The sequence below is a fragment of the Lycium barbarum genome, chromosome 10, assembly GCF_019175385.1.
Source record: "Lycium barbarum isolate Lr01 chromosome 10, ASM1917538v2, whole genome shotgun sequence".
In the NCBI taxonomy this organism is placed as follows: domain Eukaryota; kingdom Viridiplantae; phylum Streptophyta; class Magnoliopsida; order Solanales; family Solanaceae; genus Lycium; species Lycium barbarum.
Window position 1 is genome coordinate 4,320,600 of NC_083346.1, and position 15,882 is coordinate 4,336,481.

Genomic DNA, 15,882 nt, shown 5'->3' on the forward strand with positions numbered 1-15,882 from the left:
TTATTTATGGTGAATTAGGACACCTAAATTTATTAAAGTTATTTTAAAGTTAACTCTGTTTAAGGTCTGCGAAACTTAAGATTCTAGGTAAGGGTTCAATTAGTCTAAAGGGAAGGTATTAGGCACCCTTTAAAACCCATTAACAATGGTTAACCGACCGGACTTGCAATTGATTAGGCTAAGTGTAAATATAGTATTATAAAAAGAAAATAGTTTTATAAATATGACTAAAGTTATAGATAGATATATAGGATTATTGTTTGAAAAACAGGATTTGTAGAAGGTAATAAATTTATATAAAAAAAGTATTTCCGATGCCATTTACAAATATGACTTATACATGTTATTAAAGCTTTAAATGAAAGTATAATAGTATTGTTTAAAATAATACTTGTAGAGGAGATTCAACAAACGTGAATTTTAAGTAAAGATGATATTGCATGAGTAGTGTGATATAAAAATCTAGACTTGTTTTTTTTTTTTTTTTTTTGTAAAATGGGATGTAAAATAAAAGGAGTGAATTTCTTTCTCTTTTTATTAATTCTTACTTAACCATATTCAACTAAAAAAATGTGTAATTGAATAAATCTTGCAAGTGTTTATAAAGTCTAATCGAATTATTATTTTGTATGTTAGTGACGTTTTGGAATTATGAGATAGTAAGAATGAAAAATGATTCCTTTAACCCAAAATATGTAGTCATATTATTTGAAAATCAATTACTCGAATAAATGTTATAGATACTATAAATAGTTTAAAAAATAGAAGTGAATGCAATTTGTGAAATTAACTACCCATTACTAAACTAAAACCCTTAATGTCACTAAGGTTTATCTAAATTAACAAACAAAAATGTTAGTCATACATTAAATGCACACAAAAATAAAAATAGAGGAGTAGATATAATGTAAATGGGCTCAGCCCATTTTCTTGGACTGCTGTGGTCTGTTGACTGTTGGGCTTCGGCCCAACAAATTTCTTCATATATTGCTGCAGATTAGCCGCTACTGTATGAGGGCTGACTCGAGAGAAGTTATGTTGGGCCTTTAGCCCAACACTGAATGTGGAAGATGATGAATCCGAGGGACTCATATGCGATAGTCATGCATAAAAACGAAAGAAAAAGGATTAGTATGTGACCAATAGATAAGGTTTAAAGATATGAAATGTAGATTTAAAACAGACCAGTGGATTATGTATGCTAGGTATATTTGAGTATATTCAATGTATATTTTAAATGTACCTTATGCATACAAAATTCAGCCACCACACACTACACATAAATAAGGCATCAACCAAAATACCATAACGTTGAACAAAGATAAGTAGCAACAGATATCAAACATGGCTTTTTGTTAAAAGGATGAAGAACTAAAAGAAGTTGATCCCATTAATTTTTTAGCAGATTGAAACTTATACGAAATAGAATTAAACTCCTAATTCGTACTAAATTCAAACAAATGGAAAATCGAAGAGGAAAAAGGATTAAAATGCTAGGTATATACAACACTTGAGAACAAATGTCATTTTGATCCTAAACACCTATCTTTGTAAAAAAAATGAAATCATAAAGGAAGATAACATACCCGACATATGGAACACAATCTTAACAGCATAAGGATTTAAACAAAATTCAATATAAATGTACGAGGACATGTTGAGAGAAACCATAAACAAAGCATGCTTTGTGACAGCCAATAGTACGGCTGATGAACATACCAAAGCCTGGATTCATCCAGATTTCAAAAGGTAAGAAGGAAGTGAACAAAAGAAAGAAAGAAAAAAAAAATAGAAGTATGCAACATATATATTTTGTGACATGCTATTCAAAATTTACACCAGAAAACAACTAGTAAACATAAAAATATTCCATAATACAAACATCCTAAAACATGATTTCTAAAACGCGGTATTTTAACAAAAAATAAAAAAACAATGAACGGAGTCGGGTCAGATTTACCTTTTGTGGGTGCAGTGAACAAGGGATTTGAGTCTCGATCTACTCTTTTACACCCGAACAAATTCGAAGCTAGAGTTGTGAATCGACTACACTCGTCGCGGCTAAAGTTCACCGGAAAAAGGAAAAATCAAGCTTGGAATATAGTTGGATCTCTGAAAATGTTGAGTAATTTCCGGCTAAAGTTCACCGGAAAGGAGAAATCGATTTTTTTTTTATTCTGTTCACTGAAAATCCCTCTAAAAAAAACCTGAAAAGTCCCCCTTATTTGAGTCAAAATCCACCTCTTATAGAAAAATATGAGAGAGAGGAGCGTATGAGAGAGGGACGAAGGAGCGGGGGGAAGGGAGGAGTAGAATGGAGAGTGAGAGATGATGATGAAGAGAAAGATATGTAGTCAAAAAGAGAGCAAACATGTGAAACCCATTAAAGAGAAAAAAAAAATCAAATGTGGGAAGATGTGTGGAGCATGTGAAAAAAAAAAGGTGAAAAAGATAGGAAAGGGTGCAAAATAAAATAAAATGTAGAAAAAAGAGGAAGAGAGAGTGCGGCTCAAGATGATGAAAGACGAGTGCAAAGTTTTCTTTCTTTCTTTTTTTTTTCTTTTTTTTTCTTTTGGGGGTAGATAGCTATTATCAAGAATTTACCCCTTCTAAAATAATATTTTGATGAAATAAAAATTATAATACGTTGTTTTAAAATACGAGCTTCAAAATGAGTCCAACATTGATATACTTCCGAGCAATTTCTTATGAGGTGAAAATTGTTGATTCTTCCTCCTCTATTTAATTATTCTTGGGTTTCTAATTTAGTAACTAGTACAATACATACTATGTGAAGACAATTAATAATTAATATGTAGAAAATAAGAATTTAACAAAGTGTTGTCTTGTAATTAATTTAACGAGTTTCAAACCCAAAAAATGAAACGATGACTAACTGTTTAAAATCTGTAATAAAGTAATGCTCATACTGTTGAAAATAAAAGTAGCGATATTAATAGTAGTGACAATAAAATATTGTGAAAAATAAAGTATTTAGCTCGTCAGAAAATTTAGAAACCCGAGTAAATTAAATAAAAGAGGGACAAAATTGGGTGTCAACACTGGCTAGGTGTTGTACTTATTGGAGTAACTGGCTTTTAAAAACATTGGATAAATTTGTAGTGAAATGAAACAGAGAACCGCGAAAAGATGTGGTGCAGCGGCCTACTCCTCTCTTAATCAGAGGTTTCGAGTTTAAGCCTTGGGTATGAAAAAATCCTTGTTAGGGAGCATTTCCCCTGAATGGGCCTTACGCGGCACGAATCTAAATTTAGTATGGCTTCAATACGGATACCGAACACCGAGTGAACCAAAATAGATAAGGGGACAACTGTTGCTTTTTATGAAAAGGACAGAGGAAGAAATACACAATAGTGATTTCCTTAGTAAATACACGTGTTTCTTTAGAAGTCAATGGTGATGGTATGAGATAAGACCAAGTACAAGGTACCATTTACATAGCTCATTGTACAAATCTTCACAGCCTAAGTTGTCTTTTTAAGATAACATCACAGCATAAGCTTTGGGATATATTAGGAATTTCTTCTAGGAGGCCTCACCAAAGGTTTGTGAGGACGACTATACATTGCCTTCATGCATAAAAGTCTACACAAATTACAAGCTGAAGCAAATTCAATGACGTTATTGCTAAAACAAACTTGTTTTCTTTCTAGTCGAGTTTGAAAGAATTAAATTGTCGCTTGCGGAAATAGGGTCCTGGAACGAAAGTAAGAATTTAGGAAATAGAGTTTGTATTTAAAAGCTAAACTCACCAATATAATTAGAGATAAAAAGGTAATTATAATATAGTCTTATTAGGTTATCGGTTTAACCTTTAACTAAAATCGAAAACGAGCCCGATAGTCCAATAAAAATATTTACAAGACCATTAAAAAACCGTTAACTCAATAATTCGATACCGATAAATTAATAATTTTTCTCGGTTCGGTTCATCAGTTAAACCGGATTTTGCACACTCCTAGTGTGTTCGGTATGGAAGAAAACATTTCAGAAAATATTTTTTTAAACTTTTTCATGTTTGGTTTTTCATAAAAAATAAGTTCCTTAAAAATGAGAAAAATAACTTTCCTAGTGATCGTAGAAAAAATGGCAAGCTAGAATCAACAGGTTTAAAACCTCGTGATGGCAATATTGTTTCTGTTTAGAAGGACAAAAATCAGGGAGGAAGAGATAGAGATCAAATTAGGTCTTCAATTGGATTTTATTTCTTTTACCACCACCACCCCCCCCCCCCCCCCCCCGCGCTCCCAATGCCAGGAGCTCCCCCTTTTGCTCCGTTGATGACTCGAGCCCATAACTTTCGGATTGGAGGTGGAGGGTGCTTACCATCTGAGCAACCCCTTGTATCTTCATTTGGATATTCAATGTTGCAATTAAAACTTTTTGCGTGTTGTACATGTGCTGGCTAGGTGTTGTACTTATTGGAGTGACTGACTTTTAAAAAGATTGTACAAATTTGTAGTGAAATGAAACGGAGAACCACCAAAAGATGTGGTGCAGCAGAAGGGGCTACTCATATCTTAATCGGAGGTTTCGGGTTCGCGCCTTGGGTACGGAAAACTCCTGGTTAGGGAGCGCTTCTGTCACAACCCGACTAGGGGCCGTGACGGGTACCCGGGGCTAACCATCGAGCACCACTCGATCTACTACTCATCTGCTCTCATTCATGCATCTTATGCTCATAACCATGGTAATTATTATCATTTGAAACATATTTACTTTATATACATGAGCCTTTCGGCTATCAAGCTAACATACATACATATATATATACAATGAGGAACTTGTGAGACCATACTACCCACGTTGCGCATCTACGAGCCTCTACTAGAGTACTAGACATATGGACGAGACAGGACCCCGTCGTGCCCAAAACATACATATACATATATACCAAAAGAATAATCAATGGCACCTCCGGAAAATGGAGTGCTCTTCAAAGCCGTTAATAGCTCCTACGAGTCTAGATCAAGATCACCTCCCTGTCTACCTATGGGCATGAACACAGTATCCAAAGAAAACGGACATTGTACTGAGTATGAGGGGCATAAACAATAGTGATACGTCAATGAGATAAAGGAACATCTGTATCTGACTGTCATTTATTAAAGAAATAATAATACATGCTGTCTTACTCATAATCATCATCATATCATATATGCATAAATGTATAAGCCGCCCATCCATGTAGGTACGGTGTGATAATCAATAGCCTGCGTCCAGGCCTCCCGTGTCCGGGGTACCATCTCATGCCGCCTACTAGTGGTGCTGCCTGTGCCATATAGACACGGTGTAATCATCCATAAGCCGCCCGCCTTAGCGGTGCTGCCCGGCCATATAGGCGCAGTGTAATATCATTAACATGTACTCATCATAATGCATGCATAGAAACTCAGAGATAGCTATACTTTATCGAGGTGACATAAGGTCGTGGACCCTCGATTCCATTATGGAGCATTTATAAGTATTCTGCCTCACCTCGAAGGAAATAGTATATAAGGTGAGTGTATAGAATAAACAACATCATTAACTTTGTAAGGATATTATATCATGAACTCTAGAATCTTTAGATTTAAACTCATCATCATTTTTGGGCTCATAATATATCTCTTATCTCATATGGCTAGTCATGAACATAGACTCTTTGTTTTTCGGAATATAGGAGATTCATGAAGAAGAAAGAAAAGTCAAGCCATAGGATTCATGGCATAGAAAGAAAGGACTAGACTCACATACCTTTTACGTTTAACTAATGTATCACTTGCTTGTTCTCCTTCGATGCTCACGTTTCTACCTTCAAGAGAATTCGCATCAACATTAGTTAATCGACTATAAGGACGTGTTACTATTTCTAGGAAAAATTGGGCAGCATTTCCTTTGTTTCTACTACTTTCTCCATATCATATTTCAACTCCCAAACAACCATAGCAACATTTACAATATCATAGGCAATAATCATCATTCATCTACATTATCCGCATTTCGCCATTCCACTCCACTTTCTCCATAATCATGGTCATAATTCATTATTGCATTTTCTCACATATAATACTTATTCCATGTGCTAAATGTCGTTCACAACATACTTACAAAGTTACAATCACAACATACCAATATTCATAATTCACCCCAAGCTACTACTCAATAATGACACTATTCACTCATTTATGACCCACTTCTTATATCCTTCTATAATCCAAGTGCTTCAACCTTTCAATACCTTAAATAATATGTAAATACCATAAAACTTAACTTTGATAGCGTGGGAATGGGCTTTAAGTGGAAATACTTCACTTGAGCAAAACCCTAGTTCCACTTTCTATGGAATTTCTTGACTTGGATGAACTTTGATGTGTTTCTTACATTTGTTTCTCTTGATTTGATGAGGTTGATCATCAATTCCTCATGAATTCATGTATATTGGGTGTGCAGAAGGTTCTAGAGAATTCCTGAGATGTGTAGAAGAAAAAATGAAATGAAATGGATGTGTTGAAGTCCTTATATCAACTTTTAAAATCTGTCCCGACAAAATTATACGGTACGATCGACGAAGCATCGATCGGATCGACGGAGCGTCGATCTGATCGTCGAAGTCGTTAAATTTCCAGTGAACAATCTGTCATTTCTCCTTATTCGACGGTGGGAAGGACGGTCCGTCGAACTGATCGACGGAGCGTCGACCTGTTCGTCGAGTGGTCTTCGTTCCAGCTCAGTTTTTTTTTACGGCGCCATCGACGGGGCATCGACTTGTTCGACGGTACAAAGGTCGACCGTCAAACCCCCTTTTTGCAGGACTGCGGTGAAGATTCATTTAACAAACTTTTCTCCCTTGCCTTTAACTTTTCTGAAAATTTACGTTAGGATTCTCAAGTATCCCTTCTTACTTGTAGGGACATCAGGTACACCTTAACTTACGTTAGTCCTTCACCGCTCAGCAACCCAAAGTTCCGAGGTGTAACAGCTTCCCCTGAATGGGCCTTACGTGGCAAGAATCTGAATTTAGTAGGGCTTCAATACGGATACCGAGCACCGAGTGAAAAATTAAAAAAAATAAAAAGAAATAGATAAGGGCACAACTGTTGTCTTTTATGAAAAGGACAGAGGAAGAAATACACAATAGTGATTTCCTTAGTAAATACACGTGTTTATTTAGAAGCCAATGGTGATGGTATGAGATAAAACCAAGTACAAGGTACCATTTACATAGCTCATTGTACTAATCTTCACAATCTAAGTTGTCTTTTTAAGATAACATCACAGCTAGGGGTGTACAAACGAAACCGACAAACCGCACCAAACCGATAATCTGAACCAAACAAAAAAAAAAATCAGACTAGTAGTTTGCTTTTAAAAAGAAAATTCCGACCACCATTGGTTTGGTTTGGTTTTAACGTAAAAAAAAAAAATCAAACCGAACCAAACCAACCCGACATTACATGTAAAAAAAATTAAAAATTAATAATGTAATTTATAAATATTTCTTAAAATTTTTCATAATCATTTATCTTTTAACATGTTATTTCAAGCTTGGATTTAAAATTTTGAATGGTCCAATAAGTTTTATAGCTCATAAATGTTAGTAACTCAAATAAACCTCAACAAAAATAAAATCAATAGTAATGCTAACAAACGAAATTCTATTCTAACACTAGGATTGACAATAATATTGGATATCTATTCTTTAATTTTATATTGGTTTAGACAGTGAAAATATACAACTTAATTTTCTTTTTTCTTTAATATTAGTCATATAATTAATATTTATTAGCCGTACTTATTTTAGTATGACTTAGTACTTTTAGATTATGATCATTTTCTATATGCCTTATACATTAGCCGTATTTATTATAGCATGACTTAGTACTTTTAAATTATGATTATTTTATTTTATGCGATTTGTTTACATTTTTTTGTTGAATATTTTAGTACAATGCCATCTCTCATCTAACATTTTGTGTTATTTTCTCAAAAAGTATCTTAATTAAATAGTCGTAACTTACTAGGACTAAATAAGTAAAAGTTATACGTTTTATAGAAGATCTTACCCGAAAAAACCCGAAAAATTCAGAGTAATCCCGAGGTTGAAAAATTCGACTTTTGTTGGTTTGGTTTGGTTTATAGATTTATAAACCCGATGCAATTAGTTTAGTTTGGTATTTGAAAAATCCGAACTAACCCGGTCCATGTACACTCCTAATCACAGCCGAAGCTTTGGGATATATTAGGAATTTCTTCTAGGAGGCTCCATCAAAGATTTGTGAGGACGACAAAAAGTAAGGATTCACCCTTATATTAAATAGTAAAGATGGCAACCTCACTGAAACAGTAGCCATCACTCCAAAACTCAAGAATCACCAAAAAAAAAACAAATGGAAAAATCATATGAAAATGAGCACCCAATAAAGGCCTTTGGATGGGCGGCTAGAGACAATTCTGGGGTTCTTTCTCCTTTCAATTTCTCAAGAAGGTATTATTGATTCTTTTCTTGATTTTTTTTTTTTTTTTTTGCTTTCTTTATTTATGGATTTTTGGGTGCAGACCAACTGGTGAGAAAGATGTGCAGTTCAAAGTTATGTATTGTGGAATTTGCCATACTGATCTTCATCAGCTCAAGAATGATTGGGACAACAGTGTATATTCCATTATACCTGGGTAAATTAACATTTTATTACTCTCTCTTTTTCATTTTATGTGACACAATTACCGTTTAGAGAGTTAAAAGGAGTTTTTCTTTGATTGCAAATTTTTTATATACCTTTTAAATATATTAAATTGCTAATTATTATGATTCTTAATTATTTTTATGCAATTTCTAAATATATTAATTTCAAAAATTCACACCAAATATTGGATAATTTGACTCGCGTCTCACATAAATTGGCAGAGAGAAGTAACTTTTTTTTTCCTATGTTCCTTATTCGCAAAACAGGCGCAGAGCATATATCGTTTCTTCGATAATTTTACTGTGCGTATAGATAAAGAACATTTATATATATAAAAAGTTGCTCAATCCTTTTCTATAAGAGAAACTTTTATGTTGTCAAACAAAAGTGACTGACAAATTTGCTTTAAGTCACGGGTTCTTATTTTAGGTGCGATAGTTTAGTATTTTTTAAAATTTATTTCTCTTGTTAGAATTTTTTATTTTGCCACTAATCTAAAGTTTGCAATTTTTCGAGAACATAAGGTTTGGTATGATATTTGTTACTAGCATTTAGACTGCTAAGAGAAATACCACAAAAATATATTTATGAAAGATCCGTACTAAATTGGGCTTACTTTTTCCTCCTGTTTATCTGTTTAGACTTTGATAAGATGTGAATATTTTGGAATATTAAGTAGGCGCTTGAACATGAATTGAGTAGTATTTGAAGTTAAAGTTGAAGTATGGTCTTCAGAAGTTGTAGTTGCTTCTGGACAGTATTTTATTTGAGAAAAACTTGAAATTTTTTGAGTGAAAAAAAAAAAACTAAAATTGGAAAAACTTATTTCCAAAAACATACCAAAAAATCATTCTAATATTTAGCCAAACGCGGTTTTGTTTTTTCTTCTTTTTTAAAAAAGAAAAAAATATGTCCAAACTGCCTCTTAAAGAAAATTACATAAATACTAGAGCAAAAGCTGTCTTTAGCCCCCCCCCCCACCACCAACCCCAACCCCACTTCCCTCCTCCCCCAACCCCCCAACCAAATAAATGCTAGGGTAGATGGAGGTTAATTTTATATATGTTGGTTTGTTCCACTAGTGATTTAAGTCAGAGTATGAGATGTTCAAAAACCTTCATCTTGCAATTGTAAAGGTGAAACAAGGTAACATGTCATAGTTTTGAATTAGAGACCAAATTTTGCCAATATCAACTGAAAAAATTGATATATATTTTTAATTTAGGACCCGTTTGGCCATAAGAATTATTTACTTTTTTTCGAAATTTTTTTCACTTTTTTCAAAAATTAGTGTTTGGTCATGAAAATTCCAAATAAAACTTGAAGTTGTATTTGAAATTTGAAAAACAACCAAAACCTTGTTGAAAAAATACATTTGAACAACAAAATACTATTTGCAAAAACTATGACCAAACACAACTCTAACTCCAAAATTCCAAAAAAAGTGAAATTTTTTTTAGTTTCTATGGCCAAACGCCTACTTAGTATGATCATGATGTGAAATGGTTTAAAATGAAGAAATGATGATTGATATAGCCGCCCCTCATTTGTTTGAGACTGAATCATAGTTATTGATCAATTGTTTTAGGCATGAGATTGTTGGTGTTGTAACCGAGGTTGGTAGCAAGGTGGAGAAGTTTAAAGTTGGAGACAAAGTAGGCATTGGATACATTGTAGGATCATGGTGCGATTGTAAAATTTGTGCTACTGATCTCGAAAATTACTATCCACGTCAAATACTGACAGCCAATGCTACTTACTCCGACGGGACTATCACGTACGAAGGTTACTCCGATCTCATGGTCAGCGACGAGCATTTGGCGGTTCGTTGGCCTGAGAATTTGCTAATGCAAGCTGCACCTTTGCTATGTGCTGGGATCACAACTTATAGCCCTTGAAATATTTTGGACTTGACAAGCCTGGAATGCACATTGGTGTTGTGGGCCTTGGTGGGCTTGGTCATATGGCTGTGAAATTTGCCAAGGCGTTCGGAACCAAAGTGACTGTTATTAGTACATCTGTGAATACGAAACAAGAAGCGATAGAGCGTTTGGGCGCGGACTCATTTCTGTTAGCCGTGACCCTGGCAAATGCAGGTCAAACAATCAATTATGCTTCAAACTCAAATTCTAAGGGGACTTTGACATAAGAATAATAGTACTAATTTTCCTTTGTACATGTAATTTACATGAGCAGGCTGCAATGAGCTCACTTGATGGCATCATTGATACCGTCTCTGCAGTTCACCCTCTTCTTCCATTGATTAATTTGTTGAAAATTAATGGGAAGCTTGTGAAGGTTGGCGCGCAGAAAAACCACTAGAATTGACCGTGTTTCCCATGATTTTCGGTACGTTTCTGTTGGACTAAAATAACTGAGAATTACTTTTAACATGATGTGATATTGGTTGTTTTAGACCAAGCACTCACGATTTTTCCCAAATGGCCTTACACCATTAAGAGTATCTAACACTCTACAAATAGTTTTTTTCTATTTTTCATATGGGACATTATTCACACACAACCAATAATCTTCCCCTTGAACTAAGTTCTACATGACTAATCAATCATGGGCTAATTTGGAGATTATGACCACCAGTGGCGGAGCCAGGATTTTTGTTCAGGGGGTTCAAAAATTCTAAAAGGTAAATACACGAAGAAGTCAGGGGGTTCAACATCTACTATATATACATAACAAAATAATTTTAACTTTGAAAATACACTGTAATTTTTTGCCGAGGGGGTTCGGATACCCCCTGGAGCCAATGTGGCTCCGCCCCTGATGGCCACCAAAGCCAAGCAAACTAGCATGTAGATTAACAAAAGCACTAAGTCGGACCCTATGCTACACTCTGTCATCTTCATATTAGTTTCGCTAAACCATTAACTTTGATATCAATTGTTAGGTTAAACACAATTCAAAGATATTGTTAACATGATGTGATATTGTCTACTATGGGCCAAACCAACACGATTTTTTCCAACATGCTCACGCCATTAAGAATATCAGACACTTTATAAAAAAAATCTTTGTCTTTTCTACTTTTCGCGTGGAATTCTTTGTTTACCACCCGATAATTTTATTTATGCATCTTCTGATTTGAGTTGCAAAAATTGCTAAGACAAGTATAAAATGTGGAAAGGAAGTTAGTGGCTGGAAGTCTCACATGAGGAATGAAAGAGACTGCAGAAATGTTCGACCTTGCATCAAAGCACAACATAACACCAAATATTGAAGTAGTGCCAATTGACTATGTGAATACAGCTTTGGACCGTCTTTTGAAATCAAATGTGAAGTATCGTTTTGTGCTCGACTTCGGCCATACATTGAACAAGAACTAAGATCAGGCTTCTTGTCAAGGCAGAGCTAGTATGAATTCGGCAGCATTCAATAACTTTAGTCCATATACTATAAATTTGTTGAAAAATTAATTATTTAATAAATGTATATGCTAAAAATTTTAGAACCCGTGAATTTCAAGTGATGGATCCGCCTCTACTTCTTGTTTTCACATGTATATCTTTGACACATCTTAATGTTTCAGAATCATCTTATAACATGAATTTTACCATACTAATAAAATATAGGCAGATCCCCATCGGGAGACATCTTTGGTGGACAACATTTTTCACTTAGACACATCAACTAAGACTTGTATGTATTGAGCATGCAAACTACGGCGAATTTCACTTTTTGACAATCAGCTAAAATTACAAAGTGTGTATCACACTCGCGGGTGACGTGACATGATGACTAATTAAAAAAGGATATGTGGCATTTGGGTTCAGAATAATAATTAGAAATAAATTTTAAGAAAAAATAAAAGAAAACTTGTTTTCAGAAAAAATAGAAAATAAAAAAAGGTATTTACTAAACTCCACTACTCCTTCCCCCCTTTCTTATCCTTTTCCTGGAATCCCCCGTCGGCGTCTTTTCCCTCTTAAACTCAATTTCTTCTTTCTCTTTTTTTTTTTTTTCTTTCTTTTGATTTTTTATTTTTAGATCCAATTATTTCGTGATTATAAATTTATTTATCATTAGTAGAAGAGAGGGAGGGAGAGAGAGAAAAAGAGAAAGTGGTGGTGGTCTCCCTTTTTTCCGATGAACAAGGTAACAGTGGTGAAAATTGTTGGATTAAAAAAAGAAAAGAAAGAGATGATGGTAGTGATTTTTCAGATTTGAAAAGGATGAAAACAACTGGTAATTATGGTGATGGTCACCAGGGGCGGATCTACCTTATGCCGAAGGTCTTAAGTGACACTGCTTCGTCAATTTTTTTTACTAAACATGTTTATATAATTACAAGGCAAAGACAAAATTAAGGTTATATTTCTTTAAGTGACACACCTTGACACTATGGATCACGTAACTTTTATAAGAAAAAAGTGATGTCGCTTGGTTCAAACCCACGACCTCTTAGTGGTTAAGAAAATTATAACCAATTGACCTAAGCTAACATTTGCCATTATTAAGGACAGTAATTTATTTACACGTAAAGAAGGATCTTTCTCTTCCTTAATTATATGCTGTTCTTTTTTATGTTTTCTTTTGCCTTTCACCTTCTTTCTCGCTATTTTTAATGAGATTATTTTGATTACATTTCAAAAAAGAAAAATTTCATCGAGAAAAGTTATAGTATTGTACGTGAATTATCTTTTATTTATATTTGGTTTTAGAACCTCCATTAAAGGAGTTTATGTTTGGGGAATGATTGGGGGAAAAGTGGGAAAAGAAGAGTTTTTTTTTTTTGACTAACTAAAGCTGCTCACGTGTCTGTTTGGTGTGAAACTCGCGCAACTTGTCAACTCAGCGAAAAGGTGTCTAAATGATACAATAGAAGCCTACTTCACATGTCTAAATGACATAGTGGAAACCTACTGCATTTAAATGGAATAATGCTTAGTTGAGGTGTCTAAGTGAAAGATGTTGCCCACTGCTGATGTCTCCGAATGGATTCCGCCTATTATGTATTATGATCATGAGCTATCCCATAAGACTTAGAGCCTAGTATTACTTGATTTACACAATTACACCATGTCTACATATGACCTACTACTTTTTCCCATAAATATTTATACATCGACTATTCTTTGGCAGCCACTGTACAGGTAAAATGCTCACACATAGTCAAAGATCAAATTATATATCCACCTTGATTCACAAGATTTTTGTGAACCAGCTAGATAGAGATGTTATTTCAAGTTCAACCAAATTCAAGAGATATATATCCCACAAATAAGCTGAATATTTAGTAGGACTGCTTAAGTTATATACTTTAATAGCGTAAATATTTCTTACGATGGTAGAGTAATTTAACCTTTCCCATATCATATATTCCAGGTTAGTTACAGTTCTCATGTGGTTATCGATTAATGTTAATCATAGAGATTTATTTTAAATAATTATAACTTATAAATAAGCGGCTTTGATTTTTTTTCTCGAAAAAAGATTTTGAACTTCTCTTTTTGGAAAATTGACATGCCCTTAAGCATATATATAGTTCTGGAAAGTAAAGACAAAAAATTATTTAATCACACACGATTAGGACAGATGGAATAACAGATTAGGAAAGCAATTTAGAATTAGTCGTTTATGTAAATGATGATGCAGAGCTTGATTCCAAGTTTAGGAGGTAATAATGTGCCAAAAGTTGGAGGTGGAATAAATTGATACTCATATTTTAGTTTGCAGCCTAGTAGGCTTTCTTTTTATTCTTTTTATTTTCTTGATTACATTAGATTCTGTTCAAGGAATGACCTAATAGCGTATCACTTTGAGATTGATGTTCCACCTTCTTATTTAAGAGTCAAATAAACCAGATAAAATAATTAGTGATTTCATATCGCACAGTTTTTACTTTCAGGAGTTGTGTGGAATTGAGATGAACAATTAGAGACATATCCCACGTTTTAAATGGATGAGTACTGTTTTTTATGAATTTCTTTTCTATCTACTATATTATAAGAGTTGGTTTGGTCGTCAATCGCCCACTCTTCTAATATAGTTAAAGTTAAAATTTAAAAAAAAAATTAAGGTAAAGTCCATATAAAGAATTAGAAGAAAAAATTAAGATGAGGCCCACGTGAAGTAGGAGACAATTGTAAAAAAAAAATGAAAAAAATTAATGGGGCATCTAAATAATGATAATAAGTTCAAAAAATGGTAAAGGTACACTTAGAAAAAATTTAAAGAAGAAAAATTCAGAAAAAAAGAAATCACGATTTAAATTTAACACAAAAATCGCTAAAAAAGTCATAAAACCAAAGTTTTTTAATACTTATACCTTTGGGTAAGGATAAAAATGCACTAATTTTAGACATATGTCTCACACAAATAATGAGGAATAATATCAAGAAGAAGAAATATAAACGGTCAAGAAACGTATACATATATTTATTTTTTTAAATGATGAAGTTGGTCCATACTTAAAAATTTAAGACTACAATAGATGCTAACTATTAAAAATACTTTTCAGTGTTGTTGAGTAGAAAGAGATGATGACATGAAACTTGATAGGAGAAGGTGCATTTAAAATCTTTCAATTGGAGAACTAAATCAAGAAAGTCATATATGGGAGCAGCGGACTAAGTAAAATAATTTATTGACATTTTCAATTACTTGAATTATAATACTTTCTATAATAAAATTTCCATAATTATATTACTAAAAGGTACTCTTTCTGTCCTAATTTATGTGACATAATTTGATTAGGCATGAAATTTAAAAAAAAAATGAAAGATCTTTGAAATTTATGATCTAAAATAAATCATAGATATATGTATGGATTTAAATTATTTCATTAAAGATAAAAAAAATCATTTAAATAAATTCTAAACATAAAAATATATTTTTTTTAGACAAACAAAAAGAATATATAATATTATTTTTTATATCAATTATGACTTTTATCATCTAGTTAACAAGAGAGACGTATCCAGTCCAGATTAATGGGTACCTGTTACAACAAGTGCAATAATCCAAACAACTGTCCATCCAATTCGTGTGGCAGCTTTTTTCTTAAATTGAGCGGATACAAAATGTCATTTTGTTGGTCAGCTTTTTCTAAAGATAATGTTTTCTTGCTTGTACTGGTCTTAAAATAAATCTTCTTATCAATTTACTCATATGGTGTCCAATTTTCTAGATTTTCTTGGTTAGCTTTTTCTAAAAAATAATGTTTTCTTGCTTGTACTGTTCT

The 15,882-nt window shown here is 33.3% G+C and overlaps 1 pseudogene; it reads left to right on the plus strand.

Moving 5' to 3' along the window:
- Nucleotides 1-8,057: 8,057 nt before the first annotated feature.
- LOC132615949 (8-hydroxygeraniol dehydrogenase-like) lies at nucleotides 8,058-10,860 on the plus strand (annotated as a pseudogene).
- The last annotated feature ends 5,022 nt before the right edge of the window (nucleotides 10,861-15,882 follow it).